The 19,491-nt window shown below is 35.7% G+C and overlaps 1 pseudogene; it reads left to right on the forward strand.

Annotated features, from left to right (window-relative positions):
* Positions 1-13,150: 13,150 nt before the first annotated feature.
* The window catches only part of LOC124961652 (aldo-keto reductase family 1 member C4-like), a 42,841-nt pseudogene continuing 36,500 nt past the window's right edge, over positions 13,151-19,491 (forward strand).

The following is a 19,491-nucleotide window of genomic DNA, read 5'->3' on the forward strand; positions in this document are numbered from 1 at the left end:
ATTCTGGTGATACAGTTTTACATGGATATATGAAGATTATCTGATTTATTGAATTACAGTGCTATGTTCATGCATGGAAATGGCAAAAAATGGTAGATTTTGTCTCCCAGATACTTCCCCATGTCTTCCCTTTATCCCTCTGCCCTTACTCTTTCTTCCCTTCCTTGACTCTGCTGTTTTTCCTTCTACCAAATATTATTTTGATAATTATATGTTGCATAAAATAAAGAAACTTTGTGCATACTTTATCCAATGCTGTAGCTGGAGTCATGATTAGCATTAAGAGAAATGGCTGGAATAACAATAATTATAATATGTTTGGAAATATATCAATTAGGATGTATTCATCGATAGCAATCTGATAAATCACTTAGAATTTAAATATAGAGGGTGATGTGAGAAAATATTGGACTAGAAAAGTCCCAGTATCTCCCATGAAAACATCAAGAAACAATTAGAGTCTGGTTAATTAACATAATATTAGATGTATAAATAGCACCAAAGAACACATGCAGTGAAGAAAAATGGGGTTCCAAACGGCCTACGATTTCAGTGTTTTTTGCCCACCATTGCCAGAGCTGCATCACACCATGTGTCCTCGATCCCTGTGTGGTGTCAATCAAAGTAACTATACTAAAACTTACTGCAACACATCAGTGTTGAGGGCCATCTTGGACAAGATGGCGCCTGGCAGTGAACCAAAGAGCACTGGTTACCAAAATAAGGAAGTACCCAAAAAGGTTGCTTGCTTACTAGTTCCTTGGAGACTTATGACTTATTGACGCCAGGGTCTAGGATTGGCTATCTAATATCATGCCGCGCGTGGACAGCTCGTGATTCATATGCTGACATTCCTCTGCATGCTCTCCAGTGTGAGAGAAAGCTTTGCTATAATTGGCTTATAAGCTAGGAGCCTGGGGGAGGAGAGAGGAAGAGGGTAGAAGGAAGGAGAGAGTTGCAGAACAAAGGAGGCAGAAAAACAGGGAGGATGCAATAAATCTGGTCAACTAAAGATTGGTGGTGTCTCCTTTCTCCGTGCTGGTTCCGCTGGACGGAACACATCAGGTCACAAATTCAGGAAGATACCAGGTAAGAAGTCTCTTCTTATCATCTCTGAAATACCTTCCTTCACCTTCCTCACCAGGCGTACAGCTTAACCTCTTATGTAGTTGCCGAAATTAGATAGTATACCTCAGCAGAACAGAGAAGCAGTCTGTTATTCACAGTCCAGAAAACACCAGATTTCACAACACATCAAAGATGCAGAAAACAAATTCTCAGTTACATAAAATTGGCACCAAAATGGCATCACTTTTGTTAGGTACCATTTTTATGTACCTTGGAAAATGTAACAACGTCTTTGTGTACAATAGAAAAAATATCATTTTTTTCTTTTCATTTTTTAGGAAACTAATTAAATACGAGTAGCATTTCCTAAAATATGGAAAAAGGATCATGGCTCTAGAAGAGTGGAGGGGAAAATTGATGCTTTTTGCAAACTGCCTTTGCTTCTGTGCAAACCAAGCTCAGCACTCAGACATTAATGGGGCTTATGGTTTCTAGTGCAATCCATCAGTTTTCAAAGATTCTGAAAGTTCTTGGGTGGAGACCAAATACAGTGATGGCAAGGGTTTCAAGGAGAAATGTGTTATCTTCAGAGGTTCCTTTTATTTTTCATCAACAAGGAATAAAACCATAAAAAAATAACCTATACTCTTAATCCTTATAGACAAGTTTATTCCCAAAACAAAATTCCCGGAGAAATAATGAACTTGGGATACAATATATGACAGTCTATGAATTCTCCTATATTCTCCTAGCTCTTCCCTCTTTTTTGTGTTGATTCTTTTCAGACTGGGGCTGGGCTTCCCAGCACAGCAGTCTATATCTAGGTCAGAAAGAAGAACTCTTATTAAGAAAACATTTTAGATCAGAAGGATACTTGCAGAGAAGAATCCAGCAGGATTATTCTCATGTGGCATTGACTGGGACTGGGTCACAGCCCCCAAACTATAGTGACCACATGATAACTCATTAATATGAGTGGTCTATGGAAATAATATGGAGGAAAATGGATGTTGGGGAGACAACCTTCTCAATTACTGAGGTCATAAAGAAAAAGCAAATATTTTTTAAATTGATGTTCCCACTGTTGCGTAGACTTTGAACTGGTTGGCAAACTTAAAACTTTATACTATCTTAATTTTTATTAGACTCTAATTAAGTGGTTATCTTTGGGTTGGAGATTCAGTTCAAGTGAATAAATCCACAAAAAAAAGAAGCAGTATGACTAGTTATCATTAGAGACATGTTTTCCCCTGATAGTTGGTACAAGGACAGAGCAAAAGGTGAAAAGGACAGGCCTCACCCAGCAGTAGGTCTGTTACAGGAGAAAGGTAGTAGGAGTGAGAGGACTCTGACCAACTTTCATTTACTGTATTGCTTAATACAATGTCAAAACAACAGATTATAAGAAAACAGCACAGGAAAGAAGAGAGATCCAATGATTTCAAGCCTCATGGATCATGGATCAGGAATTTGATACATGGAGATGTGGTAGAAGGCAAAAAGCAAGAGATGTGCTTAGCTTGGAGGGACTAAGCACATTAATTTAATCTTAGATACATCAGCATAGTCTAGATATGAATAGAAATTTTTAATCATTGAAAATGCCAAAAAACTGGAATGCTTCAGTTGTGTGCACAGGTATGACAGGCAATGTCCACATATGTTGGGCAGAAATTTAAATTAAGAGATTGAAAGCAGTGTACCAAGAAGCATGTAGGAAAACAAAGTCAAGATGATGGCAGTCTTAAAGCAGCACATTTACAGATATATTTTCCAGGTAGTATCTGAAGTGGATGTTTGGAGTTTCTAGGTCTTTTGATAAAGATATTCAAGTTTGCTATCCAAAAGCAGAAGGTTCTCAAAGTATCGAGTACTACCTGTTTGTTTAATGCATATGTATGATGCCAGTATTCCTAATCGAGTGATTAGGAAACTAAATGTTAGTTGTCCCAATTAAGGGACTGCATTAATTTTCTCAATTTCAAATCAAGGTGAGTTGAATTTTCTTTTCCTTAAAACTGAAAGAATTGCAACCTAGTATTTTTCAATATTATAGTATTCATCACATCATGTGACATTAAAAGCAGACTTGCGGTTCTGTTATTAATGTACACAATGTCACAACATTGTTCTCACTTAGGATAATAAGACTTCATAAACTTTGTCATTGTTGGATGTTTCAGTTTCTGATGGAAAATATCCATAGATTGGAAAATACAAACTAAGGCCCCTTAGCATCAGACTTTTCTCCAGCATATTACAACATGACACCTGTACCAACATTTCAGACAGATTGTGATAAGCCTTTGTTGAATTTTTTTTGTATAGTCCAAATTAGACATTGAAATCTCAAGGTAGGAGCCATCTGTTTTCCACTTGGGACCCTTGTAAACAGTTGGACTGAACTTGATGGATGTGCACAGCAGACCAAACTGACAGTTCAGACAATTTGAGAAGATTGTGTCTCAGTAGAAACTGAGATTGCCACCCAAGGTCTTAACTCTAATCTTAAGTTGGTAGATCCTTCTTTTAATATTTGTCAAACATTATACAAGTTACATTAGTCTCAATATACTTGCTTCTAACCATATAAATAGGTGTGTTTACATGTTACTTGAATTTATGGAAGCTAATGTATGTATATAATATAGTAATAACTCTGTTAGCTCTCAGATTCACTAGCACAGTGAATCATTCCAGAACATGGTTAAATTTCTCTCAGTGAAGGATTGTTTTGATATTCTTTAGATACTGAAATTGTCTTTACAATTTATCATTTGAGAATCTACATTTTAAGGATGAACACAGATTCCCTGTAAGATATGAGTCATTATATATGGCCATAAGATTTTATTCCTGTTGAACTGTGATCATTTCTCTTTTTCTGCAGTTTAATTTGAGTTTTTATTTCTCAATAAATCCCAAGACACTATAGATAAACAGAGCTTATCGTGGAGGGTAGATGAGCATTTTGACTAGTGAGGTGTGACGGACGTGGAGCAAAGATAATCTGCCCTGTGTCCAGGACATTCAGTTAGAGTCTTGGCCACATGATTACATGTACAAATAGACTATCAGGAGGCCAAGGTCAGAGCAGACAAATATTCTGATCTCAGTGAGATGGGAGATGGAGACAATGTCCAGGAATTGCAACTCAGATACATTCAGGAGATACCATAGCCCAAGTTTGTATTTCCCAGGAAAGGATAGGCAGAAAAAGATTTTTAATTTGAATACATCCCAATATTTGATTTCTGCTTTCCTTTCTTATACTTTGGGAGTCATGATAATGAACTCCTAAGCCTACATGATGAAGATTTGGACCAAATATTTTTTTCTATTATGTGCAGGGTTTCTGGTCTAATTCCTAGGTTCTTGATCCATTTTGAGTTGAGTTTTGTGCAGGGTGAGAGATAGGGGTTTATTTTCATTTTGCTGCATATGAATTTCCAGTTTTCCTCATACCATTTGTTGAAGAGGTTATCTTTTCTCCATTATATGTTTTTGGCTCCTTTGTCTAGTATGAGATAACTGTATTTATGTGAGTTTGTCTCTGTGTCCTCTACTCTGTACAATTTGTCTACCTGCCTATTTTGATGCCAATATCATGCAGTTTTTCTTACTATTGCTCTGTAGTATAGTTGAAGTTCTGGTATTGCGACAGTATCTGCTTTGCTCTTCCTGCTAAGGATTGCTTTTAGTATTCTGGGTCTCTTTTTCTTCCAAATGAATTTCATGGTTGCTTTCTCTATTTCTATGAGGAATGTCTTTGGGATTTTAATCGGGTTGCATTGAGTTTGTATAGTGCTTTGGTAGTATGACCATTTTGACAATATCAATTCTGCTTTTCCAAGAACATGGGAGAACTTTCATCTTTTAAGGTTTTCTTTAATTTTTTTTTCTTTTGTGTTCTGTCATTCTCATTGTAGAGATCTTTCACCTCTTTTGTTATATTGACTCCCAAGTATTTTATTTTTTGAGGCTATTGTGAATGGGGTAGTTTTTCTAATTTCTCTTTGAGAAGATTCCTCATTATGAATAAAAATGCTTTTGATTTACTAGTGTTGATTTTATATCCTGCTACATTACTGAACAATATGCTGCCTTCAAAAGACTAATCTCATAGAAAAAGATGCCCACAGACTAAGGTAAAAGGATGGGAAAAAAACATACCATTTGGGGTTTCCATCCTCATTTCAGATAAAGCAGACTTTAAACCAAAGTTAGTCAGAAGAAATAAAGAAATACATTTCATGCTGCTTATGGGAAGCATAAATCAGCAAGACATAGAAATCAAAAATATTTATGCCCCAAACAATAGCACATCCACATAAATTAAACAAATCCTTCTCAATTCCAGGAATCAAATAGACAAAAACATAATAATGCTATGTGATTTTAACACACCTCTCTCACCATTGGACAGATCTTCCAAACAAATATTGAGCAATGAAATCATAGAACTCAATAACACAAACAATAATTTGGACTTAACAGACATATATAGAATATTCCATTCACCAACAAGCAAATGCACTTTCTTCTCAATAGCACATGGAAACTTTTCTAAAATAGACCAAATGTTATGCCACAAAGCTACTCTTAGCAAATACAAAAACACAGAGATACTCTCTTGTATTATATCAGATCATAAGGGGATAAAATTAGAAATTAATGATAAAATTAAAAACAGAAACTACTCCAAAAACTGGAGATTAAATAATACACTATTGAATGGTGCATGGATAACAGAAGATATCAGGGTTGAGATACAAAAAAACATTCTTAGAGGTTAAGGAGAACAATGATACAACATATCAAAACATCTGGGACACTATGAAAACAGTACTAAGAGGAATATTCATTGCATCAACAGTCCTTTGAAACTCTCTGTGTGTGCTTTGGTGTGGAGTAGCATAGTTCATTTTATAAAATAAGTAATGCTTGAGAAAGGACTTGAACTTAAGACAAATGAACACACAAGATAGTAGGATTTATGTAAGGGGAAGAGCTTTTCGATTTGTACAAGTAAACTCATTTTCAAATTATAAAACTGACAAAATTTATGATCAGATTACATCATTGATTACAATAGATTGCCTTTTCTGTTAGCTTAATGAAAAGCCCATAATATTCTCCATAACAATTTTTATTAATAAATCTTCATATTTGACTTTTTAGTTTAATTTTTTAATTTGGTCTAAATAGTCATAAATGACAGTAGAATGCATTTATGTGATAAATCATACATAAATGGAGTATAATTTCTCATTTTTCTGATTGTACCTATTATATGATTATATCTGCATGGAGATTATTAGCTCACATTTGATGCTTAATTGCTTCAAATATTCCATTTCATCTGTGCATCATAGTTTAAACAACTATACCAAAATTCACAATAATTTAGGTATTTCTAGTTTTTTTCCTTTTATGTAGAATGTTGGACATATAAATAATATGAAATGTTTCAATTTATATCTAACTTATTGATAATTTTCTGTTAGTTGTTTAACTGGTGATAGCTATAATAAACTTCAGCTATAATTATTTGTCCTCTACTGAGCAGAATGTCACAGTGAGTATAGTTTTTACTGCACACTGGTCAGGACTGCATCCTTTTGGGACTGGGTAGTCAAATATGGGACATATGTTGCCAGTGAGAAAATTAAAAATGCTAACCTATGTTCATTTTAACATTTGATTATTTTTCTGAGACTCCAAAAGATAGTTCATAATGTTTTTTAAAACATTCTTTGTGTTCATGGTGTATGATACTAGACAGTTTTTTTTTTTTATTGCAAACAAAAGGGATACATGTTGTTTCTCTGTTTGTACATGGAGTGAAGGCATACCATTTGTGTAATCATAAATCTACATAGGGTAATGTTGTTTGATTCATTCTGTTATTTTTTTCCTCCCCCAACCCCTCCCACCCCTCTTTTCCCTCTATACAGTCCTTTCTTCCTCCATTCTTGCCACCCTCTTTAACCCCAGCCCTAAACCTAACCCTAACCTAATGCTAAACCCTCCCTCCCCCCATTATATGTCATCATCCGCTTATCAGTGAGATCATTCATCCTTTGGTTTTTTGAGATTGGATTATCTCAATTACCATGATATTCTCCAATTTCATCCATTAGCCTGCAAAGGCCATAATTTTATCATTCTTTATGGCGGAGTAATATTCCATTGTATATATATGCCACAGTTTCTTTATCCATTCATCAATTGAAGGGCATCTAGTTTGGTTCCACAATTTGGCTATTGTGAATTGAGCAGCTATGAACATTGATGTGGCTGTATCTCTGTAGTATGCTGATTTTAAGTTCTTTGGGTATAGGCCAAGGAGTGGGATAGCTGGGTCAAATGGTGGGTCCATTCCAAGCTTCCTGAGGAATCTCGTACTGCTTTCCAGAGTGGCTGCACTATTTTGCAACCCCACCAGCAATGTACGAGTGTACCTTTTCCCCCACATCCTCTCCAACACCTATTGTTGCTTGTGTTCTTAATAATTGCCATTCTAATTGGGGTGAGATGGAATCTTAGGGTAGTTTTGATATGTATTTCTCTTATAACTAGAGATGTTGAACATTTTCTCATATATCTGTTTATTGCTTGTACATCTTCTTCTGTGAAGTGTCTGTTCATTTCCTTAGCCCATTTGTTGATTGGATTATTTGTGTTCTTGGTGTAGAGTTTTTTGAGTTCTTCATATATTCTGGAAATTAGTGCACTATCTGAAGTATGAGTGGCAAAGATATTCTCCCACTCTGTAGGCTTTCTCTTCACATTACTGATAGTTTCCTTTGCTGAGAGAAAGCTTTTTAGTTTGAATCTATCCCAGTTGTTGATTCTTGCTTTTATTTCTTGTGCTAGGGGAGTCTTGTTAAGGAAGTCTGATCCTAAGCGAAAAAAGTGAAGATTTGGACCTAATTTTTCTTCTATAAGACGCAGGGTCTCTAGTCTGATTCGGAGGTCCTTAATCCATTTTGAGTTGAGTTTTGTGCAGGGTGAGAGATAGGGATTTAATTTCATTCTGTTGCCTATGGATTTCCACTTTTCCCAGCACCATTTGTTGAAGAGGCTATCATTTCTCCATTGCATATTTTTGGCCTCTTTGTCTAGTATGAGAACATTGTATTTGTTTGGGTTTGTGTCCATGTCCTCTATTCTGTACCATTGATCTACCTGTCTATTTTGGTACCAATACCATGCCATTTTTGTTACTATTGCTTTGTAATAGAGTTGAAGATCTGGTGTTGCAATACGCCCTGCTTCGCTCTTTCTATTGAGGATTGCTTTAGCTACTCTGGGTTTCTTATTCTTCCAGATGAATTTCATAATTCCTTGCTCTATTTCTGTAAGGTACATCATTGGGATTTTAATTGGAACTGCATTGAATCTGTATAGCACTTTTGGTAGTATGGCCATTTTGACAATATTAATTCTTCCTATCCAAGAACATGGGTGATCTTTCCATCTTCTAAGGCTTTCTTTAATTTCTTTCTTTAGTGTTCTGTAGTTCTCATTATAGAGGTCTTTCACCTCTTTTGTGTGATTGATTTCCAAGTATTTTATTTTTTTTCGATGCTATTGTGAATGGGGTATTTTTCCTAACTTCTCTTTCTGAAGATTCATCACTTATGTATAAAAATGCATTGGATTTATGAGCATTGATCTTGTAATCTACTACTTTACTGAATTCACTTATGAGTTCTAAAAGTTTTCTGGTGGAATTTCCAGGTTCCTCTAAATATATAATCATGTCATCAGTGAACAGGGATAGTTTGAGTTCTTCTTTTCCAATTCATATCCCTTTAATTTCTTTGGTTTGTCTAATTGCTCTGGCTAGAGTTTCAAGGATGATGTTGAATAGAAGTGGTGAAAGAGGGCATCCCTGCCTTGTTCCAGTTTTTAGAGGGAATACTTTCAGTTTTTCACCATTTAGAAGGATTTGGCCATGGGAACAGCATAGATGGCCTTTACAATGTTAAGGAATGTTCCCACTATCCCTATTTTTTCTAGTGTTTTGAGCATGAAGGGATACTGTATTTTATTGAATGCTTTTTCTGCATCTATCGAAATAATCATGTGATTCTTAACTTTTTTCTCTTGATATGGTGAATGACATTTATTGATTTCTGGATGTTGAACCAACCTTGCATCCCTGGGGTAAAACCCACTTGATTGTGGTGCACTATCTTTTTAATATACTTTTTGTATGCAATTTGCTAAAATTTTGTTGAGAATTTTTGCATCAATGTTCATTAAGTATAGTGGTCTGAAATTTTCTTTCCTCCATATATCTCTGTCTCTTTAGGTATCAGCGTGATATTGGCTTCATAGAATGAGTTTGGGAGTGTTCCCTCCTCTTCTATTTCATGGAATACTTTGAGGAGTATTGGAATGAGCTCTTCTTTAAAGGTTTTGTAGAACTCGGCTGAGAACCCATATGGTCCTGGACTTTTCTTTGTTGGTAGGCTTTTGATGACCTCTTCTATTTCATTGCTTGAAATTGATTTATTGAAGTTGTGTATATCCTCCTCGGTCAGGTTAGGTAATTCATATGTCTCTAGAAACTTGTTGATGTCTTCAAGGTTTTGTGTTTTGTTGGAGTATAGATTTTTAAAATAGCTTCTAGTTATATTTTGCATTTCACTCGTGTCTGTTTTGATATTTTGAATTTTAGTAATTTGAGTTTCCTCCTCTTTCTCCTTGTTAGTGTGGCTAAGCGTTTATCAGTTTTGTTCATTTTTTCAAAAAACCAACTATATATTTGTTGATTTTTTGTATTGTTTCTTTTGTTTCAATTTTGTTGATTTCAGCTCTGATTTTAACTATTTCCTGTCTTCTACTACTTTTGGTATTGGTCTGCTCTTCTTTTTCTAGGGCTTTGAGCTGCAGTGTTAAGTCGTTTATTTGTTGATTTCTACTTCTTTTGTTGAGTGCGCCCCATGAAATAAATCTTCCTCTAAGTACTGCTTTCATAGGGTCCCAGAGATTTTGATATGATGTCTTTGTTCTTGTTTACTTCTAAGAATTTTTTTTATTTCTCTCCTGATGTCTTCTGTTATCCATTCATCATATAATAGTGTATTATTTAATCTCCAGGTATTGAAGAAGTTTCTGTTTTTTATTCTGTCATTTATTTCTAAATTCATTCCATTATGATCTGATAGAATACAAGGTAGTATCTCTATCTTCTTGGACTTGCTAACATTAGCTTTGTGGCATAAAATATGGTCTATTTTACAGAAGGATCCATGTGCTGCTGAGAAGAAAGTGTATTCGTTCTTTGTTGGATTGTATACTCTATATATGTCGGTTAAATCTAAATTGTTGATTGTGTTATTGAGACCTATGGTTTCTTTATTCAATTTTTGTTTGGAAAATCTATCCAGTGGTGAGAGAGGTGTGTTAAAATCGCCTAGTATTATTATATTGTGGTCTATTTGATTTCTGGAATTGAGAAGGATTTGTTTGATGTACATGGATTAGTCAATGTTCAGGGCATAGATATTTATGATTGTTATGTCTTCCTGATTTAAGCTTCCCTTAAGCATTCTGTAATGTCCTTCTTTATCCCTTCTGACTAGTTTTGGCTTGAAGTCCACATTATCTGAAATGAGGATGGATACTCCCGCTTTTTTGCTGTGTCCATATGCATGGTATGTTTTTCCTCATCCTTTCACCTTTAGTCTGTGGGATCTCTTTCTATGAGATGAGTCTCTTGCAGGCAGCATATTGTTGGATTTTTCTTTTTAATCCAATCTGCCAGTCTATGTCTTTTGATTGATGAGTTCAGGCCATTAACATTCAGGGTTATTATTGTGATATCATTTGTATTCTCAGTCATTTGACTCATTTTTGTTTTTTGACATGATTTGGCTTCTCCTTTATTTGGCTATTCCTTTAGGCTTGTTCTTTCCTTTGCTGATTTGCATCGTTGTTTTTCATCTCTTCCTCATGGAATATTTTGCTGAGAATGTTCTGTAATGCTGGCTCTCTTTTGTAAATTTCTTTAGCTTTTGTTTATCATGGAAGTTTCTTATTTTGCTGTCAAATCTGAAAGTAAATTTTGCTGGGTATAAGATTCTTGGTTGGCATCCATTTTCTTTCAGGGCTTGGTAAATATTGTTCCAGTCCCTTCTATCTTTTAGGGTCTGGATTGAAAAATGTGCTGATATCCGTATTGGTTTCCCCCTGAATGTAATTTGATTCTTTTTTCTCGCAGCCTTTAAACTTCTGTCTTTCTTTTGTATGTTAGGTATTTTCACAATAATGTGCCTTGGTGTGGGGTCTGTTGTAATTTCGTATATTTGGAGTCCTATAGGCCTCTTGTACTTGGTTTTCCATTTCATTCTTCAGATTTGGGAAATTTTCTGATATTATTTCATTGAATAGATTGTTCATTCCTTTGGTTTGTTTCTCTAAGCCTTCCTCAATCCCAATAATTCTCAAATTTGGCCTTTTCATGATATCCCATAATTCTTGTAGATTCTGTTCATGATTTCTTACCATCTTCTCTGTTTGGCCAACTTTGTTTTCAAGATTAAATATTTTGTCTTCAATGTTTTAGGTTCTGTCTTCCAGGTTTTCTATCCTATTGGTTATGCTTTCTATGGCGTTTTTAACTTGGTTTATTGTTTCCTGCATTTCAAGAATTTCTTTTTTTTTTTTTTTTTCAGTATCTCTAACTCTTTATTGAAATGATCTCTTGCTTCCTGTATTTGGTCTTTTAACTGTTGATTGGTGCAATCATTTAATGCCTGCAATTGCTCTTTCATCTCCTCCTTCAATGCCTGCATTTGCTCTTTCATCTCCTCGTTTGCTTCCCTGATTGTTTTAATTATGTACATTCTGCACTCCCTTTCTGATATTTCTTCTATTGTGCCGTCATTGGGTTTTATTGATATAGTATCTAGGTTTGTTTGGGATATTTTCTTCCCTTGTTTTCTCATATTGGTCAGATATCAGTGGGACTCTGAGATATTGCAGATTTCCTATATTGGTTTATCGTGTCTCTGTAGATTTCCAGTAAATCACCTCCCAGCCTTCAGTAGCCTGAAGTCTTTGAGGAACTTGATAATGCAGTGTTTCCAAAGAAAGCTGCCCCTAGCCTGCTACTGGTTCCTGGTCTTGGAGCTGGCTCTGTGCGGAAAGGCTCACACTGTTCTGTCTGCTCCGAGAATTTGGCCGTGAAAGGAGCCTGCCACCGGAGGGATCAGAGCTGCTTGGGGAAGTCCCTGGCAACCCTATCCTGGTCCCTCAAGCTGCCTGTGGGCCAGAATTCGCCGCTGGCTCTGGGACTTGGAGCTGGTTCACTACAGAAAGGCTCTCACTGGGTGACCTGTTCCAAGAAGCTGGCCATGGAAGGAGCCCGCCTCCAGAGGGAGAAGGGCTGCCTGGGGAAGATGCTAGCTGCCCTGCCCTGCTCTGAGAAGCTGTCCCTGTCCAGACCTGCCGCCCAGGCCTAGCTTCACCCGCTGGGGGAGACTCACCCCATGGCTCTGTGTTAGTCCGAGTCTCTCAATGCCTCCCCTTCTTGAATCCTGGGTTCTGGAGCAACAGGAGATGTAGTCACCCTCTAGTCAGTCATCTTGAATCGCCGACAGTTTCTATTAATGTATGATCAAGAAGGGGCTCATTATCACCAAATATAAAAGAACAAAAAATAGAAAAATTCAGAAAAAAACAAAGCCCAAACAGAAAAAGTATACAAAGACCAGAGATCTGAAATTTTCAGGCTAGCAATGGTCAATAATGGTCCAATTCCATATGAAAACTTTTGATAATTACAATGAGAAATTTTACTAAAACCTAGCACTGTTTTCATCACTATGTAGTAATTTATTTAAAATTTTTTCTATAGGATATATGTGCACAGTTTCCAATTCTGTCCTCAAATGTAGAATATTTCTTTAATTTCAGTCTACTTATAAAACTTTGGCTAAAAATTAGCCAACAAATACAAGTGGTTGGCCATTAGACAAGCAGTTAGAGTTGTGAAATCCAGTTAAATGTGTCCTGTGAAGGGAGAAAAAGAAGCAGCAGTTTCTTAGACCAAGGAGAGACTGCAATGAATTCCAAACATCAGTATGAGGAGCTCAGTGATGGTCACTTTATTCCTGCGCTGGGCTATGGCATCTATAAACCTCAAGAAGTAAGAGTATGTTGTTAAATTGAGGATTCAAAAGAAATTAGACACAGGATGAGTGGAATTCAATCTGGGTTGTACATTTACATGCCTCCTATGTGACTCTGGGGGTTTCACGCGGTTCTCTGTGTCTGCAGACTGGAGGTATTCCACGTACAGGGGACAGAATGCTCAGACACTGCTCTCCATCAGTGATTGATGGTGTGGTCCCCTGTTGAGTTTTCTGGGAACACTCTCCCAACATTTCAGTCTTTTTTACCATCTTCGTAGAACAATGAAAATCAGCAATTTGTTTGAAATGGGCCTGTTATTCTTCTCTATTTCTATACTTCAGGATATATTTTTTTTCTTTTGAAGAAGGCAAGATCCAGAGATATCTGTGTAGCAAAAGGTAGTGGAAATGAGCACCATAGCATAAAGGATGAGGAATACTTCCTTTTCACTGTGAGCATCTCACAGAAAATGCTGACCTTGACTGAGTAGAATTTTTCATTTGCTCTCAACTGCAATAGATGTAACTGAATGTGTAATGTAACATCCAGATAAGTCAAAAGAGAACTAAAAGAGGTTATTTGTCAATTGTTGGCCATTGTTCATGTGTATTGTTTTGACAGATGACCCTCTGAAGTGGAATATGCTAACTTTTGTTGACTGAAATAAATTTTGTATTCCAGTATCATTCTTTGACCATTAATTTTGCTGTAAAAGACTCATTCCCTGAAGTTTAAATTTAAATTTTTCCTTCTGCAAGACTTAAGGAAATATCCAGAGAGCAATTTTAAGACCCCTGACTGGCTCGCTTACATTGTAGGGCAAAGCTGCATGAAGGACACCAATAGGGCTCCAGCTGTACTTCAAATGCAGGACTAGCATCAACAGATGATGGTAGGACATGGGATCATGTTCATTTTCATATTATAGAAATTAAAGTTTCTGAATCTTCCACAAAAGGGAGTGAGTCAGATTTAAGTGCTGTTGATTTTTTAATAATCCCTTACAAGTTGAGTATAATTTCTTATTTTTAATTCTATATCCTTAGGGTACACATTTTTTTTCACCTAGAGTTTTGTTATTTCATACAGAGATATGATTGTGTACCAGATGTGATAGAGCACACTGCACCTTGCTCAAGTGCTTATGATCAAGCTAGCCCCTTTCTGGCATCTGGAATCATTGACATTTAATTGCTTTTTAACAAAGATGGTGGAGGACCCGAAAATGTAGAAACAATGGAGTTAATGTATTCTGCTGTCATATTCATAGTCCAGTTATACCAGGACAATGTGAGAGGCTTTAGACTGCATACAAGGCAAAAGTCCTGTTTGAGGAATGCATAAGGGGAGGGTCAAGCAGTGATAGGCTGAATAGTTTACTCACATTGTTTTGCAAAGCAGCACTTCCTCTTCCTTATGGCATTTTGTCCAGTGAACTCTGGCTGGAGGAGTGACACTTATCCTTCCCACAGTGCCCTCAGTTCTATTTCAGTTATCACAATCAGAGGGATTTTAACATAAAATTTCTATTTGTTCTGTTGAATTATACATGACAGTAGAGAGTATTTTGACATGCTTATGGAAACATGGGGCATCTGTTATTCTAATTAGAATTCCAGTCTTTCAGATGTATTCGATGTGGAGATTCCCTGTGGTGTATTCATATATGAATGCAGGAAAATCATGTTGGTTGATTCCACTTTCTTATTTTTATTCCCACTCCTTTCCTTTATTCCTTTTTGTCTAAAACTCTGAACTTCTATCTTACCCTTTTCTCCACCACCCCATTGTGTATTAGCATTCACAAATCAGAAAGAACACTCAGACCCTTGGTTTGGGGGACTGGCTCACTTCACTTATCATGATAGGTTACAGATACATCTGCTTACTGTCAAATATCATGAAGTCATTTTCCTTTATGACAGAGTTTTTTTCCATTGTGTATATACTTCACATTGTAATTAATTATGTTTTTGAAATGCACCTAGCTTCCTTTCATAGCTAAGTTATTGTTAATTCCACAGTTATAAACATTGATGCATATGCTTCACTGGAGTATTCTGATTTGAACTCGCAGGTATACATACTGAGACATGGTATAACCAGGGTGAATGGTGGTTCCATTCCTATTGTTTTGAAAATTTACCATACTGCTATCTAAAGTGGTAGAATCAATTTGCAGTTCCACCAGAAATGAATAATGAACACTTTTCTTTACATCTTCGCCAATGTTTATTGTTAATGTGTTCTATTATTTGGAACTGGGGAATGAACTCTAGAGCAATCAATCTCTGAGCCACATCCCCAGCTCAATTTTGTATTTTATTTAGAGTTGCTTATTGCTTTTCTGTTGTGGAGGCTGTTTTTGAATTCCCTCTCCTCCTGTCTCAGGCGATCAAAGTCACTGGGATTGCAGGCATGTGTCATGGTGCCCAACTATCACTGTATTCTTGATATTACCTTTCTGAAGGAGGTCAGTATACTTTTAGTTTGCATTTCTTTAATTTCTAGATATATATTGTTGACTATTTGTATCTCCGATTTTAAGAAATGTCTGTTTACTTCATTTGATCATAAATTGATTGGTATTTTTCTTCTTTCAATTTTTCTTTTTTGTTGTTGTTGAGCTTTTGGAGATCTTGTATATTGTGGAAACTAATGTCTTATCTTCAGAGTGGGTAGCAAAGATTTTTCTCTCATTCTGTAGAGTCAAGAGAGGGGTTTTATATGTTAGACTGCTGGAGCAGTGACATCAATATTAACTTGCTTAATTTGCTTATATGATCAATATAACAAGAAGACAGTGTCCTGAAAATACAAGCAAAAACCGTCCTTCCAAAGGAAGTATTAGCTTGCCTTCAATTCCAATGTGCATGAGAGAAAGTCAGGATCATGCAGAGAATGTATGTCTGCAGGAAGAGTGTCAGGCTTGCTCTCATTATTTCATAATTGTCTAGGTTTTGGAGAACAAAAGGGACATTGAGGCCCATCATGTTTTACTATACTTTTTTTCTTTAGAAAGATTCATCTATATCTGCTGTTCTTTGATAGACTGGCTTTGTGGTGTGTCCTAGCATAGGTAATCAATTTAACCATCTCCACTGAAGATCTAAGGAAATTATTTCAACAGCTTTTCTTGGAGAAAATATTTTCCATATACTTTCAAACTTCAGTGTAGGGGGTATTTATTATATTATGTGCATCTCTATTGAGAGATGAGTCATAGAATATTGCACAGTATTTCCTCTATAATCCATCCCATGCAATCTTCCCATGTATTAATTTTACTTAGTGACACAAATTGTCACATAAATTATAAAATGACCATACCTGTATGCTCTGTACAGTGAGTTCTTCAGACACTCACTGAACTTGAATTACTCCTGGGATATCTGATGACAATATGCTATAATTTCTGTGTGCGAGGATGCTTCTTGGATGCCAAATTCTTGTCATTTATGAGGAAATCTCCAGACAAAGTGATTTTAGGGTTATTTCTCCAAATGCAGATCTAACACAAAACATAGGCATTGTTGTTATATGAAGTCACTACTTTGTACCATAACATTCAATATTGCTCTTTGGCAATTTCCTTAAGTCTTATATAAGAGAAAAATGGGCATTCAAAGTTCAGGGTACTAGAACCTCATCAGATATTTATGGAGTCTGAAGAAATCTTTGGAATATAAAATCCCTTCCAGTCCAGTGACTTATCTGCTCTGCTCAATATGAATTACCTTCCATAATATGATTCTCCAAGTTCTTCTTCTGTTTGTTTCTCTAGGTTTGAAAGAGTAAGACAACAGAGGCCACCAATATAGATATAGATGCTGGGTTCCACCATATTTATTCTGCTTATGTTTACCAAGTAGAAGAGGAGGTAAGAAGTAAGATTGCAGATGGCACTGTGAAGAGAGAAGATATATTCTATAATTCAGAAGTATTGTGTATACAGTTCAAAAATTACTGCAATGTGATCTGAAGAAGTGAAAATATTGTTGGGTGATCAGTTGTTGGTAGAATTTATAATTGGCACAATATTTATTCACATAAAATAGAAAGTATCAAAAACAGAGAAAGCTTGTGAATTCCTACTCACAGTCTACAAACATGACTTTGACATCCTTCACTTTTCTTATTCTCCAATCAACTATAGGATTTATTATTGATTGTGGAATCAGACAGATTTGGCACCAGTTTATGTGTTCATTATCTCCTAGTTGACATTCTAAATTTTCATATCATTGTGAATATCAACTTCACATGTGTCTTTATCAAATAGGAATGTAGGACATTTCTCTTTGTAGTAAACAGGATAGAGCTAAAGTGTCTTGATCACTAAAATGTTCAAAGTATGTTTCTTTGAAGATCTTTAAAAAATGCTAATTCTTATCTTGAGAATTGAATGAATGAGAAAGACTATCAATTGCTTTGTAATTTGTGTGATTCACAATTCATAGTTTCAATAATATTATTATTTGATAAGAAATATATGTCTTGTGCAATTTCTTCCATAGTTCAAATGATTAGTTATAAAAATATAATCCAGTTTTCAGGATTAGACCAGATCAATGGAAAACAGAGTCCTGAAAAGAATATCTTCTCTGTGATTAACATTTTCCAACAAATATCCATATAAATGTCTCAATATGAAGTTAAACACATTCCTCAAATATGGGTAATATTTTCATCTAATCCAATTTTCTTTCTTTAACCTCTGTAATTTTGATACACTATTCATCAACCAGAAATGGTCCAATCTTGTTTGGAAAGATCACTGAAAAAATTCCATTTTAACTTGTTGATCTTTATCTTATTTATTTCCCAGTTGCAGTAAAGGTAGGCAACTTGTATCATCAAAATTATTTAATTTTAGTTCTCAGGATGTCTATCATTACCATGGATGTATGAATTATGCTTCTAATATATAACCATTTCAACTTAATTAATAAAATATATAGAAAGTCCAGATATATGCATAGATTAATAATTAGAAATTTTCCTCAGAAAGTTTTCTGTTTATTCATCCATTATTTTGCATTGATAGAGGTATTGCTTGGTTTTGTCAAAGCCTTTTCTCTTGGTGATAAGTAGTACTTTGGAGCAGTTGAAGTTTCATTGTCAGTAATACTTGTGCCATTTTCCAGCATGAATTCAAATTTGAAGTGAAATATCAGTGACTATCTTTGGAACACATATATATTCTTAGACCCACATGTGCACATGTAGGTAAAGACAAGTGTTTAGCCTGTGTCATCACTGAAATGCATTATTGCTGGAGACTATGCTTATCCAACCACTGATTTACAGAATGAAAGAGAGACATTTCCCTATGGCAATATATAGACATTGGAAAAATAACATAGCCAACTAGAAGACCCCATTCGGACACCAGAGAATATCTCATTTAATTACACATGTATATATGCATATATACATATGAATAATTAAATATCTTTAATATACATTTCTTTGAAGATATTCATATACTTGTATATATATAAATTTATCTGAATGTGTATATATATGTATATATATATATATACACTCACATATATAGGTATAAAATTAAACATAGAGACAATTTGATGTAAGAGAATACAGGAAACTAAGCATCTAATGTTATACCTTGCCCCTTCACATGTAAACATTTTGGAAATAGATGAATATAATTCTCCACTTATTTCATGGAAGATTTTTGTTACATCCCTTAGATGTACATAACAGCATTGCTCTGCATGGACATACAAATGAATTCAGCAAGTTTGATGTTGTGATCACTTCTATTCCAGCCGGGGCAAGAGCCTTATCCAAGAGATGAAAATTGAAAAATAATATATGCCTCAGTGGATCTCTCTGCTATGTGGGAGGTGAGTGCCTGAAGGAGTCATCCCACAGGAAGCCCACAGGGTGCTACTCAGTGTGGTGAGCCGCCTCACCACCATGATAAGATGGCGCCGGTTTCCTGAAGTGCTTTCTAGGTAAACAAGCCCATATTTGGTTGAGCTAACTTGCAAATGGGAGCACCTATGAACATAGGCCAAGTGGCAGGAGTAGATTGGCTATTGCAAGAGTATAAAAGTGTATGAATTCGGCTCAAGAGGTAGAAGAAGAAAAACCATGGTTTTATAATATTAAGGTCCTTATTAAACTGCTGAAGGAAGATTCCTGTGTCGTGCTTTCTTGCGGGCGAGGGACACGACAAGTGGTGCCGAAACCCGGGAATCAGAACTTTCAGTGGTCAGGGGGTGCACCGGTAAGTACCACAGG

The sequence above is a fragment of the Sciurus carolinensis genome, chromosome 12 (genome assembly GCF_902686445.1).
Source record: "Sciurus carolinensis chromosome 12, mSciCar1.2, whole genome shotgun sequence".
Classification (NCBI taxonomy): domain Eukaryota; kingdom Metazoa; phylum Chordata; class Mammalia; order Rodentia; family Sciuridae; genus Sciurus; species Sciurus carolinensis.